The following is a 26,454-nucleotide window of genomic DNA, read 5'->3' on the forward strand; positions in this document are numbered from 1 at the left end:
CAGTGGTTTGCTGTCTATTGCATGTTCTGTGTGGTTTATCAGGGCTTGACATTAGTGGCCCAGTGGCCCGGTGGCCCGGGGCCACTAAAAGTTGATGTCGGGCCACCAAATTTCCAAAAAGGCTATCTTTTGGTGGCCCAATTGGGCACTTATGATTCAAATTGGATTGTTATATTTCCGTTTATTTCGGGCCACTACATTTCTCTTTTCTTTTCTTTTTTGGCCACCACGCTTTTAGATTTGAAGATTTTAGTGGCCTGAACAAGCCATCAGAGAGAAAAAAAAAGTCAGTGTCAAACCCGTTTTATTTATGAGTGTATGTAGTGATAAACATTAGGCTTAGGTTGCCCCCATCTTGAGACAAGGATAGAGCAGGTATCCTGAAACTTGTGTCAGTGCTCTCCCCTCACTCAAAATAGTCTATCGCAACATTATCCTGAACATTTTGATCATGCGTGCTAATCAATTGATATGCCCATGATGCAAAATTTGCATGTCTACTACTAGTTGTACTCCTGTACTGTACGGTAGTTTTGTTTGACTGCGGCTGCATTGCAGGGCGTGCAAAACACAATGTGATGTATTATCCCAATAGAATCATCACAAGTTGCTTTACACTGGCAAATTATCCTGATCTAGTCCTTAATCATTTTAAAAATATCTCAATTGTGATATATGAGACAATATCTCAAGATTGGTCTACGCGGGCAAATCTTTGAGATTTTATATCACAACATCATTCTCTTGCAAGCTAATGAAGCCTACCCTGTTGCTATGACAGAGAGTAGTTATGGATATCAAATATACTGGTACCTTTTTTGTTTTGTTTTATGTGTGTTTATGTACATAATGTGCATGTTGGTGAATCAAATGAAGATAAATGGCATACAAACTGCATTGCATGAAATCTCAAGCAAATGTTAACTGCAGTGTTTAAAAGTTGAAGGCATTCACTATACCAAACCCTTTTTAAACACTCTTTCTATGTCATTTTAGGATGGTATTTGCCATCATAGAAGCATGAAAGTTTCATCTCAAACCACTCCTATAGACGCTTACCACTTGGTAGGATCATATTCTCAAAATTCTGTTTCATCAGACTTTACTATACAAAAAGACTATACAATCTACCAGGGAGGTGTGAGCTGACACCTCCCTGTATCTATCAGGGCATTCAGATGCAAAAAATTTATACTAAAACGGTGTAGCTATACCAAAATGGTATAACTGTACGATGAATGTACGTCTGAACGCTGACTAACGAAACAATGTATAACAAAACAAGGTATAGCGAAACGACGGTCAGAGCATCGTTTCAAACTAGAACTCGATAATGAATCAGCATTCCGTGTGCGTCTGAACGTATAGTGACCATATAGAACAGTATAAATGGGCGGGGCTTAATGGGAGCACGCATGACAGGTGACCACACGGCTGTCACTCATGACTTTAACTAACATAAGTATGCGCAGTGGGAAACTGCACATCTATACAACATTTCCCAGAACGGTCAAATTAGTGTCTGAACGGTCTGTTGGCTATACGATGATTCTTTATACGTCGTTTCATTATCGAGTTTTGGTATAAAATGGCATACGTCTGAATATGGGGTATAAGTGTTACGGTGTATAGGAGGTAAGCTGTAATGACCCAAATTTTATCTTCCTTCTGGAGGTATAATACTACCTTGACAATTAACAACTTTCACCAAAAAAGCTGGTAGTGGGGGCCCTCAAGGCTCAAGGGCGTAGTAAGTACACTGTATTGACACATTTTGTCTTGGGTTAAAGTTATGGTACAATTTCACTGAGATGGGGCTGCAGGTTTACAACATTTTTTTATTTCGATTCTTTGAGATAATGAGGAACCTCTTGTGAAATATGAAAAAGGATATAATTCTTAATGGAGTTCAAAGTTTATTTGATGAAAATTGGCTGAGATATCCAAAACAGAGCAATCCTAATAAAAGGTGGGGCCCACCTTTTATCAGAATTGCTTTGTTTTACTTTGTTTTGGATATCTTGGCCATTTCAAAACTGATTTTCATCAAATGAACTTTGAATTCCCCTTAAAATTGTATGCTCTTTGATATTTCATGAAGTGGTTTCTAAGTATCTTGCGAAAAGTTAATGGATGAATCCTCACCTCAACCAGTACTGTACCAGCCCTTTATGACTTATCTTGGAAATTGTTCATTACTGATGCAGCCAAAATGAATCACTTCAGAGTAAAATGTGACTCACAAGTGGTCACCACCGTCCAAACATTGTCTGAGTTTGGCCACTGTTTTACATATTTGCTTCTTGATATATTGGCTATATGCTTTGTATTTAACAAACCTCTTTCTGCGTTAACCCATTGTAGACCAGTCCTGAGTATACTTGGACAGTTACCTACAGGAAACGTGTGTTATAGCAAATCAGCTGGTCCTTAACGGGTTAAGGTTACTTTCCCTTTGAGATGCTAGTGGATTTTCATCCGTCCCATTGATTGATGACTGATGTCTGCACACAATGTGAAGGCAATTATAATAAACCATGATACAGCTGCATCGTCCTTGGACATGATAAAGTACCCTCATTTGAAGAAACTGCTTGCAAAGATATATGAAATATCATATATCTTGCCTGTGAGTGAGAGAGGAATGTTTGCAAGAGAATTAGTGTTGCTGGCATGTACCCGCAGCCTTTAGGAGAGACATAGTGTAATCTACATTTTAAGCCACTGTTACTTTTGACCTTTTACAATCATAAAGCAGTGTTTTTATGGTAAGTTGGGGATAACATTCAAATACGTATGCATGGTATGTGGGAAGTGTGTATATACTGTAAAGTGCTTATTATAGAATGGGTAAGGATAATCCTGCGATCTCATTGGTCGAGAGCTATGTGTTAATTTTGTACTGGCCGCACGCTGAGTCACAGTGGTAAATATGTTATCGCGCACTTGTAGCAAGAGTACGCGCACTTGTAACAAAGGTTCGCGCACTAAGCAAGCATTCGCGCACTCAGTACGAGATGCCTATATGGCTAAAACAATCATGCATCAGTTTTTACTGGATGCATGGTTCTGAAGAAAAACCATGCGTCCAGTAAAAACTGATGCATGATTTTTGGGCTCTCGTCTACGGCAAGCCAAAAGGAAATGCATCCAGTAAATTTGTCATCGGGTAACACGATAGAAAAATGGGTTTTTGGCAAGAAAATTACCCATTCTATAAAACAGATGACACACATGTCTTTTCGTGCGTCAGTCGGAATATAGTGTGCATGCGGTAACTATGGAATTTAGCGTAAACCCACTCGGCTTCGCCTTGTGGGTTAAGCATTCCATAGTTACCTTATACACACAAATTCCGACTGACGCACTCAGACCTGTGCGTCATTTGTATATTGTTGCTCAAGCAATTTTCCTCTCTCAGCTAGGTGAGATGAATTTTGTGTGTTCTTAATTCCGCGGAATCAAGACATTTATTAGTTGGAACATATGGCGTGCATAAATATTCACCTGTTTTTATTTTCGCTCTGGTTTCTGGTCGCGCAAAATGTGCAAAAATTTCCACCTCATAAAAATTTCCACTTTTACAGTAGAGTGGGCACTTTCTGTCGAAGATTTTAGGTTTGATTTTGTGTGGCATGATGCTGGGAGTTAGAGTACTGTATAATTATCTAGACACATGTAGGGTATGCAAACATGTCATAATGCAGAGACAGGTGTAGAGAAAACTGTAAAATGAGGAATGTTCGCGTGCATTTTAATTTCATGAATTTCGCGAGAGCCAAAATTCATGAAAGTGAAATGCACTTGAAAGTTCTTGTCTGCACTATACGCATTGAATATTAAAGGCACCTCGCAAAAATTTCATGCTGCGAAAAAGGCTGTCGGCTCCAATTCGCGAAAATTTCATGCCGCGAAAATAGCGTGTTTTACAGTATCTTTGACTGACAATGAGGAAATCATTCTCAACTTTACAACAAATTATTTAAGTATCCTTATGTACATAAATATCCTTGTAGGTCATACACACACACACACACACACACACACCCACACCCACACGTATGAACATACGGGCCCATATTCACAAACGTGGTTTAAGTTAAGTCCATGGTTTACGAAAATTTCTTCTGCATTAATGCACTTGACAGATTGCATTGTAATACACCGATCTACGGATCGGTTTGTGTATCATTACTGCGGTGTCCTGCATGCTGGCTGCACCTTAGGATATCTATCATGTTTTTACCATAACGCATGGGACACCGCAGTAATGGTGGATCGTGCTTCCAAATTAGATTGATCTACTGTGGAAGTGGGAATTTTTGCGATGTGGAAATTTGCCCGCATTTCATGCAACCAGAAACCAGTGCAAAGTAAAAATACACAAATATTTTTGCACATCATATGTTCCACTAATAAATGTTTTGATTCCAAGGAGTTAAAAACATGCATAATTCATATTACCCAGCCGAGCGCGAATAATTACTTGCACGAAAATAACCACTTTTACAGTATATATGATAGAATGACATAGCCTTATTATTATTGATAGTGTATAGTGGGAGAAAACCCACAGACCCCCAATACCACATATTGAGATGACTATTGAATTCCTCTTTTTGTACCCACACTACATTTCATAAGGCTATCATTTTACTTCTAATCCTGCCTGGCAAGAAATCTAATGCTGTTGTTGCTTTATAGTATAGGAAGTAATCTTTACTGGCAAATTGGCAACTTATGATGTAATTCATACCAGGTGATGGCAACTTCCACTTAGCTGTCATACAGGTGCTCTTTTGCACTCTTTTATATATAGAAAAATGCAACATTGGTGTAACTAATGTTTTAATGCCCCTCCTCCTCTGTAAATCACATATATATTAACATAATTATATTTTGGCCATCAAAAGGAAAGTTAATGTTGAACCTTGTATATTAAACACATACAACGCATATATATTTGTGTGTGTGCATGTGTGTGATTGTGTATGTGTTTGTGTATGTGTGTATATGGATTGAAACAGCACCCCTACAAAAAGGGAACATAGTGCATATACATGTATATTGCAAAATGCTTACATACAATTGTAATCATTGAGGTGTGTTTCTTGGAAAGTGCTGCATACTTCCGTGATTATACATTACATTATAAGCTGTATCTCAGGATATCTTGTAAAAGGGTTGTATCGCCTTATCCAACAGCATCAGCAACATTTTGTGGATGACTATAGCTACAAATGTTTCATGAAATTCTGTGTCTACTGATCCTAAAGAGGCATTATATTGGTACTGTAAATGTGTATTTTATTATGTTTTTATTTTTCATGGAATTTCTGAACTGACAGATAGAATATTTTTGAGATTATCAACTTGCAAAAATATTGCCTCCTGTAACACAAATGCATTGTATATCGTAATGTAAGGCAGGAAATCACTAGTTTCCCTCTTGAAAAAGACTAATATTTTTTCTCGTTTTATCACTGATGCTCTAAATCACAAATCTAATCACGTGCAAAATTGTCTTACATATATATATATGATATATAAAAAATTGAAAATATTTGTTTATGTATCATGCCATGATCTTTATTGTGGGTTGGCTGTCATTATTACAAATGGAAGAACTTTTTTTTTTTAATGTAAAACTTCTTTTGGTAATGTTAGATATCAAATATAAAAATTAAAGCAAACAAACAAAAATTGGCAATGTCTTGAAATTAACCACTGTAAAATATATGAGCATTTAAATGTCCCTTTCTCCTTGAGTTTTTGCATGATGTATCCGATATAAATACATATTGTCTTCTCTTGCTGTGTGTATTTATTTTGGCTGTAAATATTTAATCGCATGGACTTCATATTAATCTTTTAAATGTATTTTGTGTCAGAGTTTACTTACTGTATAGCCAATTATTTCGTTGCAAATTTACGTATAAAACAACTGGTGTATTTTTGTTGATTTTTTTGTGTATTATTTTTGTGGCAAAAGAAAAGAATGTTTGCAGAAAAAACACTTTGTCATTTTGCTGTTTTATTGATCAGCGATGAAATCACAAAGTCACTTTCAGGAGCTTTCACTGCTATGTGCACATGCTATCAGTTTTTGTCAATGTTCTGATCACTTTCATTCAAAATACAGTGCATCTGTTCACTCGGGTAGCTGTGCACATTTGACAGTTGATGACATATGCTTTTCATGACCACTAAAAATGGAAGTTTGAAATGATAATTTAGTAAAGGTTGGGGGTTTTGTGCTAAGTGTTTCTGTAAATATTGTGCATAACTTTCATGTTTGCATGGCAGTTTATTTTGACTTTTGATTGTAAAAACATGATATTTTTCAGTATTGGAGGTACATTGTATGTTGATTTTAACCTTAGGTATGGAATAATTTTTCAGTGCAGTATATATATGGTCATATGTGTTGAATGTAAAACCTTGTGCATAAATATTCTCCTTAAAATACTACTTCTTTTGAAATAATCCAAAACTCTTTGTAATAGTCTTTTTTTTTTTGCGTAATTATAATTTAAAGTTGACTTTTTAAAGACTTTACTATGCTGTATGAATATGAAAGGTATCATACAGAGATGTCAGATTTCCTGCACATGACTTAAATACAAAGAATAAAGATGTACATGAAATTTAGCCCCATTATCAACTGAGCTCTGCAAAGGCACCCTGCTTAGATGACAGAAGTCATTGCGAATTACTCATGAATTTGTTGTACATGCAAAAAGGAAACAAAATTTTCAGTCATCAGTCCTTCCATGTATGGTCAGAATTTTCCTATACTGCCCAAGCTCTATCGACTCTTTATGAGCAAAGTTCAAATAATAATTATTGCAGTAGATTGCGTGCCAAGTGTACTGCATTTAACTCCAGTTCTTGCCCACGTATGGACTGACTTTACGTTATATAGCTATGAGATGACAACAAACATTAAAGGGAATTTGTATGTAAAGCCTGGTGTTCAAGGCTAAATCCATTTGTACACATTAAGCTTTATGTAGCATGGTTTATATATTTCATGTGAAACTAGGCAAAATATTTTGGTAATATATGATATCTTTTACTGGCTATTGCATTTCACGCTTGGATTGGGGGTGGTTCAGTTTAAAACTAATGATACAAAACATAATTTAGTCCATGAGCCAAGGCCTGAAAATTGCATTTTCGTAGCACCCCCAGGGGGCCCAAGATATCTTGGTACCGTTGGATAGGTACAAGTCTCTACTTTTCGGAAATGATGATCTTAAGTTCCAACTCTTGATCGTTACCATGGCAACGCAGTTGATACATCACAACCTCTTAACACATGTGCCAATTCAATGTCATTTCTAGAGAATGAGACAATATATTAAAGGTAAAAATTTTCTGTAAGTAATCGAATTAGTAGGATAGTCTTGTCTTGGAATAAAGGCTTAAGTAACGTACTAAAGACTTTTGCAATAAATATGAACATGGCTCATTCTTCGAGGATATGAAGGTCACTTCAAGGTCAAATCATTGAATATCGCAAAATTGATACAAATTCAGGACTAATTCTTGTGATAAAGTTTTTGTCAAATCCTTCAAGGAACTGTACATGCTACTATGAGTTTGCTACACAAACTAGGAAGCAAGCTGACTCTAACTCTACCACATGACCTCAGTCTGCTAAGTTGTTACCATGGAAACGGAAGTTGAGTCTCTTGTGCAAAATAGAGCTATTGGCTCTGTAACAGGCCCACGTAATAGAAATTTGTTTTTAAAATGTGTACCAATGTAAAATAATGATCTTTCAACTAATTATTTCTCACTATTAATCGTAATTAAGCATTTTAAGTATTTTCAATAGAGGGTATCTGGTTAGTTTACCCTCTAAATCCTCCTCAAGGCCATTCTCAAGGTCATTCTCAAGGTCATTCTCAAGGTCAAAGCGCTTAATTTTTATAATAAATGTCAGTTCCTTTGCGAGAATCCCTAATGATCAAATCATTAAAGTTCCCAATCTACAGAGTGTGTTAGGTTTTTTTTTTCTAAATAAATGAAAAGATTGCTCCTTTTTGTTACCATGGCAACAACACTGCCCTACTTTGGCAAAAGGAACCAAGTGACAAAAGTGACATTTCTCGTAAAAGAGCAAAATGTGTCTGTCATTTACACTGACGTCAATGGACTATCATGATGTCTTATCTAACATATCTCTTGGTAGGATGGGTGTTTCAGCAAGAAATTTGGCCTGGAAGAAGAGCTCATTATGTGAATTATGAAAACATCAATAACTCAAATTCGAATGGTATCTCACTTGCTTCCTTTTGACAAAATAGGGCAGAACAGTATTTAGTGCAAATGATTCATGATAGCTTTCCGGCCCTATAGTTGGCTGCATATATATGACAGTAAAGTGCTTTATGTGCAAAAATGATCTGTAACCAAAACTGAATAAAACAGTATCACACATTTCATATTGACTTTCAATGAAGGATAACCATGTACACTAGGTCATTCTCAAGGTCATTTTCAAGGTCATGGTGTATATAAGATTTTCTCTTGCAATTTCGTATGTGAAAACTTAGGAAGTTTTCCACTGCCTCCTCTAAAGCTGTACAAATACATGGGTGTATAATCACATCATTTTAATTCATCATAGATCTGCAACATTTGCCCTTTCACCAAACTGACAACAACACATAGAACAGAATAAAATAATATGGAATAGCATACTTTTATTAACAAATGTTCCTTGGATTCTTCTTCTTGGATAGTTTACATACATGTCTAATTCAATATGGATAATCCACTCAATCCATTCAATGTATACAATGAGGATGAAATGCAGAATGTTTCTTTACCGTAAGGTGAAAGTCTGTTTCTAAATGATCTCAGTACCTGAAAATGAAGATGGAGGGGCACAAAATAATAGAGATCTTACAAAATATATAATGTATTATCATTCGTGATTTAATATACATGAACTTGAGAGGATAAATATACTTTGTTTGTTTCCTTGCCCTGATGATGGATATGGTTTGTTCTGCAAAATTATAAAACGTACTTACAACTATGACTCCAATTAAAGACATAACATACCTTTTGAATGAAAGCTTTTGAAAATAGATGAGAACACTAGATGAGTATTGCTCTTTACTATCAATGTCCGATTGTTCAAATCAAGCGATAATCACACTAAGTCCAATGGAGGCTGCAAAAGGAAAAAGATATATCAAGTAATAAGAATAATTATCTATGCCGCCCAAGTCTTTCGGAGCAATAAAACGTGGATACCAGAAAGACTAAATAACAAGGAACTGAGCAACAAGTAAAACAGTCAACTGAAGTCCAACGCGCAAAAAGTTAACCAACAAATAACATTCATCTAACGAGATGAAAGAACAATGTCAAGTCTGATCAGTAATGGAGATGAGCCGGTGGAGTCTTCCGTCGTGTAGAGCGCCAGAGCGTGGGAGGGGAGGGGTCAGCGTCTGGTGCTGCAACACAGACGGAGCGGGGCAGACGGCAGCGTGGTTCCAGGCCCACAGGCGACTGCGAGGTAGGGGCATGGTCCGGTGAGCCGGAGGAGACGGGCTGATCACTTGGGCTGTCCCGCACTGGGGAATCGTGGGACGGCTTGGCAGTACCATTTGGGGGGAGTATGCTCTCTGTGGTGGGGAAGGGTGGCTTATCATGGCCCGTCGTGGTGGGGTGAATTGCACGAGGTGGAGGCGAGACCGTGGAGGGCCCTGGGTATGTGGTGAGGGTCGCTCGAGGGATAACCAGCTGGTACTTGCGGAGGAACTACCTGTTACGGAGTGTGACACGTCCTGAGCCATCCACCCTGATGACATACTGGTCGAACTGGCGCACTTCAACCACTATTCCAGACAGATTGTCCCACTTTGTCAGGTGGGGGCCTGTTTGGTTCTGGATGCAGACGCAGACACCAACGCAAAGTGGGCGGAGTACCCGTGTGTGGGCGGAGAGACGTTCGGCAGCGCGCATGTGCCTATTCCGCAAGGCCTCCTCCCGCGATGAAAGAGTGTCCCGCCATGTCGAGTGGGGACGATACTTGCCCGGGTGGATGGGGATGAAATCCCGGATAGGCTGACTGAAGACACACTGAGCAGGGGATAGGCAAGTGTCACGGTCGGGAGTGTTCCGATACTGCAGGATGGCACGCTGGAATTCATCAGTGTCGAGGGAGCCATCAGCAGTGGTGTCCCGGCGATGAGACGCTTGACTGTCTTGACCCCGACCTCTGCACGGCAATTACTGTGTGGAAACGCGACAGAGGAGATGCGATGGTGGACCCCTCAAGCCCGGAGAAATGTCCTGGTCTTGTTGGACGTGAACTCAGGCCCACCGTCAGAGGTGAGCTCGTCGCTAATGCCGTAGGTGATGAATATGCTTCTAAGGGCGGCAGTCAGCCCGGCGGCCCCGTTGGCAGCCTCCTCCATGATCAGCCAATTGCTGTATCTGTCCACCACCACAACGAGGAAGGACCGACCATGATAGTGGAAGTAGTCGGCCACAAGGCACTGGAATGGATATGCTGGGCTGACGGGTGGGGGTGGGGGCGCACGGCTGAGAGGGAGCCATGCGGTTGCATGTTGAACATCGTGCCTGCTGGTCCGTTATGTCAGATGACATCCCAGGCCAGAAGAAGGAGGATTCAGCCCTGGAACACATTTGAGAGACCCCTTGGCCGAGTGGAGGGCTCGAAGGACCTTCTCTCGCAGAGTGGAGGGAATCACGCTACGGTCGTTGTAGAGCACCATCCCATCAAAACTGGATAGACCATCGCGAAATTGGTGATACAGGCGAATATCAACAGGTAAGTCATTGCGGCAGTCTGGGAAGCCATTCTCCACCAAGCCGAGTAAGAAGGGGAAGGGGGGGGGGTCGCTGGAGATGGCTAAGAGGATGTCATCCCAAGTGACCAACTCAACGATGGCATTGTCATCGGGGGTACCCTGGGCGCAAACCTGTGGAGTGTCCGCCATGCCCTCCACACAACACCGGGTGGCAGCTAGGATGGCACGTGGGAGTTCGACGTGGCCAGACTCACTAGTGGGTCCTTGGAGGTTGGCGATGTCATCCGGGAGGTGTAGCGGCTGGGACTCACTAACTGGATGGCATGAGAGAGCATCAGCCGCAGTGTGATGAAGGCCCGGGATGTGCACCACATGGAACCGATATCGCAGGGTCCTCTCCTTGAGGTTGCGAAGACGGGGGTTGGGGCTGGTGTCAAGAGAGCGATCACCACATATCTTCAACAGAGGCTTGTGGTCCACAGCGACAGTCAAGTCAGAGTTCCCAAGGACAAAATAACGCGCCTTATCGAGGGCGTCCACAACAGCGAGGGCTTCCCCTTCAATCGGGGCATATCGAGATTCCGACCCAGATGTGAACCAGCTGCCGACGAGTGTGACCCACCAACCAGACTTGCAGCAGAAGGGCTTGGTGCTCCGGCACGGGCAGTGCTTCTGTAGCAGCCAAACGCCGATCCCATCCTTCGACCAATCCGTGGCCAGGCAGGTGGGTCTTCCCTTGTCGAAGTATAGTGACATCTTCCTGGATCTCCCCGATGATTAGGGACTTCGCTTCATCAAAGAGCTCTTGCAGGGTGTCTGTCTATTGAAAATGGCTGCCTGGCTTGACGAGTCTTCTGAAGGGGAGCATCTGGTCTGCAGAGGCAAAGGCGTAGGACACCTGGTTCACTAGGCTGAACCAGCTGCAGACATCGGTGACGTTCTCAGGTGCGGGGAATTCGCGGATGGCCTGGAGGAAGCGCGGGCAGGGCGGACAGTCGCTGGGGTTATCTCGAATCTGGCAAACTCGACGGTCTGCTGTGCAAAGACGAACTTGGATGGGCTCTAGGTGATGCCATTGCGGCCACATACGTCAAGCCGCCTGGAAGAAGGCATCCTGAATACTATCCAACCACATGTGTGTCGTCCACACACTTCGTCTTCGCTGGGAAGTCTGCCACGATGTCATCAAACCGGCGAATATAGCAGTCCCCAGAGGCAATGTACCCCTGTGGGGCCACGAGGTACCAATAGCGACCCCACGGGGTGGTAAAGATGGTGAGATGGCAGTCCCGCACATCAGGGGGAATGCTGTGATATCCATTCCATGCATCAGACAGACTTTTGTACATGTTAGATGGAACCACACGGGCCTGGTGGAACGGGGATTGCGTATGGTGGGTCTCACGGGTAGCATGGCGATTGAGTGCCTGGAAGTCAACCGTACGCCTGGGCTTACCCGATTTCTTCGCACAGATGACCATGCGGTGGCACCGTGTGACGGGGGTGCCTACAGGGACAGGTTCGAGAACACCGAGTCGGACATCCTGATCAAGGCCCTTCTTCACGTCATCCTGCCAACGGATGGGGATGGGTATGGGGGTATGGTGAGCCTCTGGTGTGGCGCCCGGTTCCACGAGTATGCGCATATAGAGTGTAGGGGGACCAGACATCATCGGTAGGGGCTGGCGCCGGTGATCACACACATTGAAAGTGCTTGACCGGTACGCAAGTAGCCAGTCTCCAAGTCTTGCACAGTTCTCCTCGGTTGCCGGGAAGGGGAGGGAAGTGGGAAGTGGGAAGGGGCCTCACGTCGTGGGCATGGGAAATCAGGTGTGGGGGTACTGTCCGGTTGCGATGTGATAGGGGATGAATCCTCTTCATCAATGCGGCCACGCACACCCCCTACATCTCCGTCGGGCTGGCATCGATTGACGGGCAATAGCTGATAGTGCTCAGACTTTGTACGCTCTCCTGAATAAGCCTGTTAAAAGCAGTCCAGCTGGGGACATTCTGATGTTTGTCATCACATTCTATAATTGGAACATCACTTCCTCAGGTGCCATCTAGTCAAGAGCCAGGCAAAGTCATTTTTCCATGCTACAGCATTTTTAGAAGACGATGCTGTCAGAAGATCTTGATCAACTACTAGTTTCTCTAGCTGGTCCTTTCCTTGGAACTGATTGGTACGGCATCACTGCATTTGGCTGGGGCTTAATGGAACACCTGCGATTGATGATGGCGCCGTCAGATTTTGTGTTTTGAGCATTGGTGGAAGACTGTGACAGCCCTGTTTCTTGACGTCTAGTTTGTAGTACTATGCCACTAGTGCAGTGTGTAGTTCAACGTCCAGAGAGCGTCTCTTCTTGAAGGTCACTGTTATCCCAACAAAATGTCTCAAATACACCATTTTGTCAGTTGCTTGGCAAATTGGAGTAAGTCTTTGAAACATTTTCTTCAAGCGAAGTTTCCATCTCTTCTGCCTGTGTGTGAGACAAACCATGACCCATTCTGTTCAAGACAGTTATCATTTCTGAAGATCCACCCAGGGTTCTGACAAGGAAAGGAAGTGCCACATGCTTTGGAGTTTTTACTCGCCCCGACTCACAGCATGTATGAGATCTTGACTGATAGAGAGGACTTGACGATGGATAGTAGCTGGTACAGAGACCCACTGATCTACTTGAAACTTGCATTTTCCGTGAATAATGCAGGCCAGCAGGTTATACACAGAATTCGGAATGTGAACATTGTTCTCATCTATATCTTCAGGCCTAATGGGTTGGGAGACCGCTGGGTTTACCTGAAGTAGAGCCTGTTGTATGATAACTGCCACATGTTGCAAGCTTTTTTCCTCACTTTCATCATATGAGATGATGTCGCTGCTCCATGCTTCTTCTTCCACAGAAGTAGATGAAGACTGCACACCTGCCTCAGCAATTTGGCCCTTTGGTACCTCTTCAAGGAATACCATCTCAGACTCGGAACGATTCTTCGGATGCCAAAAAGACAACTGATTTCCATAGTGGCTCACTATTCTTCTTTTAAGTTTTTCTGATCGATAGTCAGATTCAGTGCCAGCATCAAAGAGGAGCTCTTTGAACTTCCTAAGAAGATCAGCCATCTGCATTACCTTCATATCCTTAATTATTTCAGTATTGATGTATTCCTTTAAGGCATCAAATGCAGCATCATATGAGCTTGTAATGTGAGCATCGTTCTTCTGAGCCAAGCGTTCCAAGGATTTGCGCTTCGTGAAGCGTTTGTGATAACTCTTATGGTATCTGATGTGCGTGATTGTGAGATCTCTGATGGCTAGTAGGAGTTCTTCATCTTCTCTGACTTCTGCGGCTCTTTGGATGTTTTCGGCAACCTCCTGAGATTGGCAAGTTATAAGAGTCTCTGCCACCTTACTACCTGAGTGTGACTTGACATAGGTCATTGCTTGGCAAACGATACATTTCCTGAGATCTCTTGGAGCAATGCTAGCTCTAGTTGTTTGCTTTTCAGGTAGTGGTCCATCGTGAATAGATGGAGAAGTACTCTCACTCACAACTGACCACTTGACCGGCTGGTGGGATACATTAAGTGAAAAGGCATCCATATCTGAAAAAAAGAGTCCATACACAAACAAGTTTATAATATAAATTAAGCGTCTACTGGTGATATAAAACGTGACATAAAGTGCAAATTAAAAAAAGATACTTTAAATGAAATATTCCCTGAGATGTTATGAAAGTGATTTAAAGGAAGAGCTTATGGAAATAAAGGTTTTCGATGGAAATGAAAATCCTGTATATTTTTGTTTGACAGTTTAAAAAAAAATATATATTTTTTGGCTAAAACAATTTTTTTAATGTAAATCATTGTTATAGTCTACATTTTCACTACTTTGTGGCACGTTTTATGAAATAGCGCCCGCACATGGCAACCTTCAGATAATGAATATCTGAAGGTCACCATATCACCATTGAAATTTCTTATGGAACCAAATTTAAGTCATGACTTGTTTTACATCTGCGCCAAATTTTAGAGCAATCGCTTGAAAAAGAACGAAAATACACGGAGGTGGCACAATGGGCCCTTTGCCAACCTTGTGCCATGGAATCTAGAAGTAGCTTGGACTACGTAGTGATCACTATGTCCATTGCGCCCTTGATCTAGATCTGGGGACCGTTTCATGAAACTTGTCAGTTGTTGTCAGTGATTTACACTGACAACTGTTAAAAGCTACTGAAATCCTTGCGTCTGATTGGCTGATAGCAAATTTGTCGGTGAAAACCTCCGACGAACTCGTTGATGAAACACCCCCCCCCCCCCCAGGTCTTCCTTTTGGTTTAAATCATACTGACTTTGTTCTTAAATATGAGAATGTTTTGCTTTATGTCAAATTTTATCATCTTAAATCCGGTATTTTCCCACTTTGTTCAGCGTTTATTTTGACCAACATTGACTGGGTTTTTCTTTTGTTTTGTTTAATTATGATCATGGCATTTCCATAATCTTGGTCCTGATATTTTATCTTAGACTCAGTCTAGGTCACTAAGTCTTATTCCTGATACTAATCTAATATGTGCCTGAACCTTATGATGTTCTTAATCATATTCTAAATCTTAAAGGGTGTGTACAGTTCTGGTCGAGGTGAGGATTTAGCTTTTAACGTTTTGCGAGATATTCAGAAACCACTCTATGAGATGTCAAAGAGCATGCAATTCTAAAGGGTATCAAAAGTTTATTTGATGAAAATCGGTTTTGAAATGGCTGATATATCCAATAACAGGGTGAAACAAAGAGATCCTAATAAAGTTGTGGCCTGTCGACTTTTATCATTATCAAATGGCTGATATATAAATGGCTGATATATCCAATAACAGGGTGAAACAAAGAGATCCTAATAAAGTTGTGGCCTGTCGACTTTTATCATTATCACTATTTTGAATATCTCAGCCATTTAAAAACCAATTTTCATCAAATAAACGTTGAATCCTTCTTAGAATTACATGCTCTTTCATATTTCATAAGAGGTTTGTCATTATCTCACTTAACAATGTTCAAAACATGAATCCCCATCTCAACCAGTACTGTACAGTCCTTATAATATTAGGATAGGGTAAAAGGTTTTGTTCACTAGCAAAGACCAATAATCGTAGTATTGATAACATATTTATTCATCAGCTCATAACGTGATCGTGATCTTGGTCCTGATTTAACATTTTGGTCTAAATAAAAAAAAAACAGGTTTGAACCTAATTCTTGCATTGGTCCATATTCTCCACCTAATCTTGATGATATACAGATATAATGATTTTACTCTAACTATCGTTATCTATTTGTCACAATGCCAATGCTCCTAATCCGAACAAGTGATTTCCTTTTTAATAGCTTGGACAAACAGAGATTTAACAAAGACTACGCTTTAGCCTTTAATGAAAGTTCATATAACTTACATGAAAATTAATATATGGGACTAATCTTTCAAGATCTTGGTTTTCTAGTTCTAAATATTGTAACTTTTGTGAACACTTACCTATTGTAATCAATGCTCTCTGTTCGGGGTGTATCAGCTGGTTAGCTTTCTCCCTTATGACAAAAACAACTTACACCTGGATCATGCCATCAAAGAAATATTTCCGCCATTTCCGCCATCTTTGTTTCCTTCAGATGTAGAAGTATTATTTCATATTTGGACAAAAGAGGGCGCTTTTCTAATGATCTGAAAACTTATTTTTTGATGTCATGGTGCTCCTTCAGCATTGCTTGGTATATCTTATATTTTTTTATTTTCTTTGCAGTGTTTATTACATACCATGATATAAAGCTGCAGGATGTCACTGTACCATATGACCTTGAGCATGACCTTGAGATTGACCTTGAGAATGACCTTGAGAATGGCCTAGACATGACACTGCACACTGACCTGACAAAAATATTTAATTGTTCATAGGTCAATCAATTTGGTCCTTTATTGGGACAATCAATCTTTAATGAAGTTTTGGTTTTAAGACTGTACACTTCACAGACATTATTGCCCTTACTGGAGCTTTGTGTAGGCAGAATCACGTTTTTATGCTCTTTACATGATTTCAGTTGCCATGGTAACAAACCGGTAGTCTGCCTCAATATGGGGAAATTGAAGTCATTAGACACTATTCTTTATGAATATGCTCCGTTATAACGAATTTTGTCCATTTTAATTGAATAATGCCAATATAGAATAACATTTACTAAAATTTTGACAATGCATTGATATGACTTACAATGAAAAGAGTCACATGACATTCAAACGGCATCAGTACCCATAATGCAACACTCATGTTCATTTAAACCAATTATTTTTCAAGAAATTTATTAAACCTACATTCTTACAAAATACTACTTATATGCTAAGAATATGTTCATAAAAAATAAACTTTGAACTATTTAACCCAATTTCTTGATTTGACACTGAAATGGCACACACTACCAAAGGTTGTGATAGATCAACTGCGTTGCCATGGTAACGATCAAGAGATCAAGGTAAAAAATGTCATTTCCATGAACTACAGACTTGTACCTATCTTTTGGAAACAAGAAATCTTGGGCCCTCCGGGGGTGCAACCAAATCGAAAAATAAGGGCTTTTTCAGATTTGGCTCATGGACTAATTCTGTATATTGCAATATATTAGTACAACCAGGGAGTTAAAGGGCATAGTATTGCTTCAAAGCTCTGCACAGAATTTCCTTACCAGTCAAGACACAGCTCCACTGTTTACAATGTTAAGAGGACTTGGAAAGGAGAGTTTCCTTCTGGCATGCATATTTTGTCAGGACACAGTTTTACCTACAAGCATATATTGTACAATTATGCACAGTGTATTTCTACATGGTGGCATTGCACAAGGAATGCTGTTAGAGTACAATGTATGTAGATTGTGCATGATCTTTCCCCATAACTGTCTAGTAGATACACAATACCCAGGATGTTTCCTATGTGTGTGCAATTCAACAAGCATATTTAATACCAGGTAGATAGATATCAATTTAAGAAGGAGAAGGACATTATTGCTGTCAGCAATTTGCCCTCATTGTTCTGCATACTTTCACTTGAATAGCCATGAATATCTGGGCATGGAGGCCTTTCAAAGGTCATGGTTGACACAAGCAAATCCTGCATATATGATACAGGCAGTCGAAAAAGCATATAAATATGGTTAGAAATATTATGATTTATATCACTAACATTGTACAAAACCAGATGAAATAGTGCTGCTGCTGCTGCTGATTGTAATAATCAATAATGTAAATAATATTAGTAATAATGATAATACTGTAATATAACCGGATTTCTCCAGTTACTGTGGGATCTTTACTGGGTATATATTCGCGGACACTTCACTCACGCTCAAAGCGATCAGACCACATCTCCATATCACGCCGAGTCGACATCATTAATTCACAAGCAACAAGAAAAGTGCGTGCAAAGAAGAAACTTTATTACCGTACTCGCCAATTCGGAGAGTTCGTCTGCCACGGTGCGTAACTGATCACCGCACGAAGAGTCGATACACAGCGTCTTGTATACAATATACAACAAAGCACAGGGAGACACACCACGGACACATCCGCCTCTGTCGAGAGTCAGCTAACAACTGCTCGCTCACACTGCTCGCTCGAGCGAGACTTTACCCACGTGCGACCCGTGCCCCCACTACAACTCTTAAGGTCACGGGGTCACCGCACGCCGCCAACGTCCTACTAGACGTACCAGAGACACCTACTTCTGGTGCTCTAAACTCATTTCATTACACAGCCCCTCCCTAAGACTAGTCAGTCCCTTGACTAGAGCATGGCTTCTCACACATAATGAAATGACCAAAAATCGGATACTTAAATTCCGTATCTCTCTTAATTAAAGACACAAAAAATAACGCAATATCGACCTGCTTATTTGAATCTCTCCAATTAGCACGTACAGCAACCTTTACCCTTCTCTCTAAGCACATTAAAACAACAAGTATCTTACATGAAAACAACATGAAACACTTTCTGCCAACTCTGCATGAACATGTATTTACATAACTTAAGTCAACACCGGAGATAAAGCTGAATCATTACCTGCGTTTGAGTTATTTAAAGGTCATGAGAGTTTGGTTTTCCGTCTTTGTCATGACGTAAATCTTACAGAGCACCTTGTGTATGTACATTGATTAAAGTTTCTGTCGTTGAGGTTATTTGCGCTTTTCCAGTGGTAACTCTTCCAGTGATTCGAGTTATATTTACACTTAATTATATGAATAAACAAAATAAACAAAGCTTTCTTAATAGCAGTCCACATTATCTTAAACACATATAAGACACGAAAAACACTGGAGCGTTATGGTCGTTGCATCTCTTCGCTAAGTCTGCACTCCCACTACTGCGTCAACAAGGAATTCCTTGCGACGTTCTAGTTTGGTGCACAAGGCTCCGTCCTTGTATGTCATCTCGCAGACGGTTTCTGTTATCTTGTGTACTTTCCCAACGAGAATTTTGGTCAATTCCCCCTCCGTCATCGGTTGGCCTGGTGCCCCAGCCTCCACATGATGCAGCTTTGTCAGGCGATGAGGTGCTTTCCTGCTCCCCGCTCGGAGAAACACCACTTCATACTGCCTGTCTCGGCTCTCCTCCCATGTCTTCTCGCCTTCCCGATATATGGACCGAGAGGATTCTTCACCGACGTTCACCCGCTGGTTCTGCAGGAGATCTGGGACGGGTAGTTCTCCGACCGGCTCGTTTACCGTGACCCGCCGGATTTGGGGTTCCAAGATGTCATCCGGCTCAGGTACTTGGTTGTCCGGCTCCGAGTCTGATGTCCCGGATCCGGGATCCGGCGGCCCCATCATCGCTAGCATGCCTCGTGGCTTCCCCCTTGCTGGTGGAGCTAGGGGACCTGGGACAGACTCCACCTCTTGCCGCGTCCCCGGTGAGACCGTCACCTCAATCTCCGCACAGGGGGTTGGAGTCTCAGGAACTGAAACACTGCTCTTCACCTGCTTCGCAACAGGCGAGCGGGATCTATGTCGTCTCCCAGTTTCATCGTTGCGGCTGTGGACTTCGCGAGAGTGGTTGTCCCTTCCAGCTGTTGGGGAATCTCCTCTATGCCCGCGGTGCAGCCTCCTGTAGTGAGCCAAGAGGTTATCTCTCCGGGAGAATAACTTCCCGCACTGCTTGCATTCGTGGCTGCGCCGACTTCGATGCTCGCTTTCGATGTGCCGGGTTAAACTCCGATGGTGGGAGAAGTATCTATGGCAAGTGTAGCACTTGTAGAGTCCTTTCTCCGGTGATCTCGACATGATGAAACTCTGTTGTAAAAAGACAACAAATATGACAATATATACATTGTTTAGACGGTCACCACTTTATCACATGGTGTTGACGGTATCCTGCAACTTCCTACGTATTTACATTACGCTGTACATCAATAAACTGCAATCACTCCACACTCTGTCCCACATTCCTGTTAGGAGTCTCCGTATCGCTGAGGCGGATTTCGCCTCCTAGGTGGATAGCGTCGCGGAGGAGTAGGCCTACTAGAAGAATCTGGGGTATTGGGCTCATCTTCGCCAGCCTGTGTAGTGGGAGGGTTAGATTCTGGTCGAACTTCGGCAACCACGTTGGGTCTCTCGTGAGGTGGTGCTTGGAGGACATGAGGATCCGGCTCCTGCAAAGGAGCATCACTTCCTCCACCAACCTCGATCCATGACTCCAACGGCTCTCCAAGGTAGGGTTTCATCCTGTCCACGTGGACCACCCGTTTCTTTCCGTTGTGTTTCTCCTGTATTCGGCACGTAACGTCCGACAACTTTCCCACAACGAGGAACGGACCTTTCCATCTTCGCTGCAGTTTTGGAGATAAGCCCTTAGTCTTTGCTGTGTTGTGGAGCCATATGAAGTCTCCAACCTTGAAGTTGCTTCCCTCTGCCTTCCGGTCATATGTTTCCTTTTGCCGTCGGGCACTTGCTGCTAACTTCTTCCGGGCCCTCTGATGCGCTTCTCGCATGCGCCTCCTCAACTGGTAGGCATAATCTGTTACCGGGGACGGGGTAACTTCTTCTTCCTGCCTGGCTGTTTCCATAGTGAGGTCGATCGGCAATGAGAGCTCCTTCCCTAGCATCATCATACTGGGGGTCTCCCCAGTAGACTCTTGCGGAGATGTGCGGTATGCGAAGAGGGCCAGTGGCACCTTGATGTCCCAGTCCCTCTGTCGATTGTAGGGATCTATCAGCATTGACACAGTGGTGATCAGCGTGTGATTGAACTTCTCGATCATTCCGTCGGACTTCGGGTTGTATGGGGTAGTTCTTGTCTTGTCAATTCCGAGAATGTTACACATCTCCTTGAAGACCTGGGATTCGAAGTTACGCCCTTGGTCGGAATGTAACACCTTAGGAACTCCAAACCGTGCTACAAACTCACTGACAAACTTGTGTGCGACTGTTTCAGCAGTCTGGTCCGGTATGGGGTAAGCTTCCATCCATTTGCTGAAATAATCCCCTACAACCAAGATGTACTTGTTTCCTCTATCTGTTTCGGGCAGAGGACCCACGATGTCCATGGCCACTCTCTCCATGGGAGCACCTACTACTTCTTGAATCAAAGGAGCCTTTTTCTTGTTCAGAGGGTTTTTCTTTTGGGCGCAAGTGCTGCACCCTCTAACCACTGATCGGATATCTGCGTCCATTCCAACCCAGTAGAACCTCCTTCTAACCTTAGCTCGAGTCTTCTTCATCCCAAAGTGACCATTGGACTTTCCACCATGCAATTCCTCGATGACCTCCTTCCGGCGTTTCTCCGGCAGGACAATGTGCCAGGTAGTCTCATCCCCTTCATCCGACTCCCATCGCCGGTACAGGATATCTTCCTTGACTTCAAGTTGCTCCCACATTCGCCAGTAGGCCTTTTCCACACTGGATTTGGCTGCCATTTCAGCCTTGCTTGGCCTGTCTCTTCCTTCCTTCATCCTGTCCAGTATCCACTTCAATGAATTGTCTGCGGCTTGGTCTTGACCTAGGGTAGTGTTATCCAAGGGCTGCAATGTCACCACCTTCACCTCCATGCGAGGTTGAGTGTCTTGGTCACCTTGATATGGCCTTGCCTCCTGCATAGGTGATCTATCGCTGGTGTCACATTGTTTGCAGTCCACGCATGGTCTCCTTGACAGGCTGTCTGCATTTGCATGGGACCTCCCAGCACGATGTATGATTGTGAGGTCATATTCCGCAATGACCTGCAGCCACCTTGCCATTTGGCCTTGAGCATCACGAAAATTCAAAAGCCAGCGAAGGGCCCCATGATCAGTCCTGACTGTCACCTTTTGTCCGTAGAGATACTGCCGAAACTGCTTCAAAAACAGGACGACAGCTAGAAGCTCCTTTCGTGTGGTGCAGTAGTTTCTCTCTGCTTTGCTGAGGGATTTGCTAGCATAGCAAATTACCCTTTCCTCGCCACCCTGCACCTGTGACAGAACAGCTCCCACCCCCTCGTTGCTAGCGTCGGTGTCTAGGATATATCCCTGCTCAGGATCGGGGTAGGCCAGTATGGGTGCTTCGACAAGTCGCTTCCGAAGCTCCTGGAAAGCTTCCTCACATTCCCCTGTCCAGGCGAATTGATGACCCTTTTCTGTCAGGCGATGGAGAGGTCGGGCAATGTTAGAGAATCCGGCGATGAACCTTCGGTAATACGAGGCTAAACCAAGGAAACTTTGGACTTGTTTCACGTTGGTGGGAGTGGGCCATTCCTTCACTACTGCAATCTTTTCCGGGTCAGTGGTGATCCCTTGGCTTGACACGACATGGCCTAGGTACAGCACGCTCTCTTTGAAGAGGTGGCATTTCTTTGCCTTGAGTTTCAATCCTGCCTCTCGCAAGCGCTGGAAGACAGTTTCAAGGCGGCTCAACTCTTCCTCTACAGACTTGGCATACACAATGACATCGTCTAGATACACTAGGAGGGTCTCCCAGTGAAGTCCTGCCAACACTCGCTCCATGAGCCTTTCAAAGGTAGATGGTGCACCACAGAGTCCGAAGGGCATGACTTTCCAGCTGTACAAGCCTCCCCTAACCACAAAAGTGCTTTTCTTCTGGGCGTCTTCATCCAGTTCTACCTGCCAATACCCTGACGCAAGATCCAAAGTGGAAAACCACTTTGAGCCTCCAAGGGCATCCAGGGAATCATCAATCCGGGGGATTGGGTAGGCGTCCTTGGTGGTAAGATGGTTAAGTCGTCTGTAGTCAACACAGAACCTTTTTGACCCATCTTTTTTCTTGACGAGAACAACATTGGAAGCCCAAGGGCTGTCTGATGGTTCAATCATGCCTGTATCGAGCAGCTGCTTGATCTGACGGTCTATCTCTGCCTGTTCCCCAGGGGGGAAACGTCTAGGTCTCTCCTTGATTGGTGCATGGTCTCCTGTATTGATTCTGTGACGAACTTTGTCAGTGCGGCCAATGTCTATGTCTGAGGTAGAAAACACATCTTGATAACCGCAGAGTAGTTGAGCAATTTTGGCATGGTGAGCTTTGTCTACCTCTTGTGTGCTCCTTTCGTATAGGTCTCTGAGATGGTTAGGAATGGGACTACTCTCCTTGTTCTCTGCTGAGCTGTTTTGTTCTTCCATCAGATCCGTCTCACATACTGGTGAAATGTAGCCTGCAAGAGTTCCTCGCTTGACAACACAGTCTGCTTGTCCTGGATTGAAAATCCTGATTGGGAAATCCTCCGAGGCATCCACCAGCACCCGGGCAACTAATATTCCCTTCATGGCCAGTTCACCATTGTTTACTGGCTCAATGATTCCAACACCATGAACAGCTCCCTTCTGTCTTACAGTACCAGGCACCAGTACTTCATGTCCAGCTGGGATTCTTGCTGTCTCACCGACCATTACTCTCGAACAGAGCGGTGTTCCTTGTCTATCACTACACTCGATTCTCTCCCCATCTAGCTTCACTTCCATCTTCTTGAGGTCAAGGCTTGCCCCATTTTGTAGTAGGAAATCCATTCCAAGGATTCCATCCAACTGGTTTGTGTCTCCGAACACTACTTGCAATGATGTTATCCTTCTCCCAATTTTCAACTCGATGACTGTCCTCCCAAGTGTCTTCAAGGGGCTACCATCTGCAGTCCGTACTCCTAGACCACTGGTCTGCAAATGGGGCCTGTTTTCTGGTGAGATGCGGTAATACAAGGTTGCTGACAAAATCGTGTCTGTTGCTCCAGTGTCTACTAGCAACCTTGCGTTAATGCCTCTGATCTCTACATCTACAAACAAGCCACTGCGAGCTTGAAGGAGGTTGGGTCTGATTTCCAGTTGTGGTTCCGATGGGCTTTCATCTACTGTTTTGGCGCTCCCGCCTGGCCCTCCTGTGTGTCCAGCCTTCCCTCGGGCCGTGTGGGTGGCTGGTTGTCGTTTCCCCGGGATTGCTGGTCACTTGTCTTCTTCTTTCTCTTAGGACATTCCCTTTGGAAATGTCCTTTCTCGTGACAGAAATAGCATTCATCTGTTGCTGAAGCAAACCTCCGTTTCCACTGACCACGTCGCTCCTGGCTGCCTCGATCTGCCTTGTCCAGCCTTTCATTGATCTTCTTTATCTCTTCCCACAACTTTTTGTTGTGAATGACATCGTCATTCAAGACCCGTGCTTGCTTGTATCTTCTTCCCGTTCGTTGTTCCTCGAGCCGGTAGAAATTGTCTGTTGTAAGTGCTGCCTGTATAGCCTCATCTAGAGTAGTGGGCTTTGAGCGGAATATGCCCTCTCGCACTGATTGGTCTTCTATTGCTTCAACAAAGTGTGTCCTTGCCAAGCGGTCTTGTGACTCCCCAGGAAGTTCTGGATACGCTAGCCTGGTGAGTTCCCAAATTCCTTGACCTAGCTCTTGGATGCTCTCCTTTGGGCCTTGCCGGCGATAGCGTAATTCAAGGAGGTAGTTTTCTGCCATCTGCCCTGGTCCAAAACGTTTCTCCAAGAGCTGTACGAGTTCCTTATAGGACAGCCGTGAAGATTCGCCGACTTCAACCCCACAGGCCTTCAGGGCAGGCCCCCTCAGGCTTGCCGCTAGGAAGATCCGGGCTTGCTCATCATCCCAACCATTAGCCATCCTGCAGGCTTCAAAGTGACTACGATATTCCGTCCATGGAATCTTTCCGTCAAACCTGTCTGGAATGATGTTCGGCCTTGAGCCAGTAGCATTTGTGTACACCGACTGGGACTGTCTTGATTCGAATTGGTGTTCTTGAAACTGGCGATCACTAGGTTGCATTTCCACCTGCTTTCGACGCTGAGTAGGAACTACTCTTGGTGCATGTAACTCCTGCCACTCATCCATGTTGTGCACCTCCACTGACTCTGGACTTTTTGCTTGAAGCCAAGATTTCCGACTAGTTGAAGACTTCTGAGGTATCCAATTTTCCGTGGTACCGATTTGTCTTGGGATTCCGGGTGTAGGTCCTTCCACATTTAGCGAAGTCCCTGGCCTGTTGAAGTTGAGAGGGGAATTCAGCACATCCTCAGGCGCTACTGGGACTGTGTACTTGCTGTCGGCTGTGTACTTTGTTGGTGTCATAGTTGCAGCTGTTGTTTTTGGAAAGCTCACTGGCGATTTCTGGCCCAATCCAAGCTGTTGCAACTGTTCTCTCAGTGCACGATTCTCCTCCAGAAGTGTCTCATTTTCTGCCCTTGAACTGAGCAATGCCTCCTCCCCTTTTTGGACCTCCGCCACTAAGACATCTAATTCAACATCGGGATGTAATTTCTCTGCCGCCATGATGTGTAAAAATGTTGAATTGAATTAAAATTCACCCGGAACAGCGTAGTTCAATCTATCAGTCTGCTGTGAGAATGTGCATGTGCAGGAATAGCAGGTATTCAATGCGATAGCACCACTGGCACTGCAGGCATAGCAGGCATTCAATATGAAGGCACCACTGGCACTGCAGGCATAGTAGGCATTCAATATGAAGGCACCACTGGCACTGCAGGCATAGTAGGCATTCAATATGAAGGCACCACTGGCACTGCAGGCGCTACTATTTCTCTTAGCAAGGCGCTACTACTTCTCTTGACAGGCGATACTATTTCTTCATTTTCTTCAGGCGCAGAGTCTACTAAAACAATGCAGGCGCCCTTCCCTGCAGGCGCCCTTCCCTGCAGGCGCCCTTCCCTGCAGGCGCCCTTCCCTGCAGGCGCCCTTCCCTGCAGGCGCCCTTCCCTGCAGGCGCCCTTCCTTGCAGGCGCCCTTCACTGCAGGACGAAATATACGCAAGATGTATTTACTGATCCAACCTCACCCTGCAGGCAATGAAAAGTATAGTAGGCATTCGTAACGAGGGCACTACTATAGCACTGCAGGATAAATCCTCTCTCCTCTAATTTATTAATGCAAAACAATTTTACATTAACATGATTTAGCAGTCACCTGGTCCACGAAACCCATCCCGACGCTGCCACCAATGTAATATAACCGGATTTCTCCAGTTACTGTGGGATCTTTACTGGGTATATATTCGCGGACACTTCACTCACGCTCAAAGCGATCAGACCACATCTCCATATCACGCCGAGTCGACATCATTAATTCACAAGCAACAAGAAAAGTGCGTGCAAAGAAGAAACTTTATTACCGTACTCGCCAATTCGGAGA

At 43.4% G+C, this 26,454-nt stretch overlaps 1 protein-coding gene across 1 annotated transcript in view; it reads left to right on the forward strand.

Annotated features, from left to right (window-relative positions):
- Positions 1–26,454, forward strand: part of LOC139719408 (oxysterol-binding protein-related protein 9-like) — an 86,985-nt gene that overhangs the window by 40,744 nt on the left and 19,787 nt on the right. The window lies entirely within an intron of this gene.

Source organism: Diadema antillarum, unplaced genomic scaffold (genome assembly GCF_040938485.1).
Source record: "Diadema antillarum isolate AM-2024a unplaced genomic scaffold, OU_Dant_1.0 scf00000110, whole genome shotgun sequence".
In the NCBI taxonomy this organism is placed as follows: domain Eukaryota; kingdom Metazoa; phylum Echinodermata; class Echinoidea; order Diadematoida; family Diadematidae; genus Diadema; species Diadema antillarum.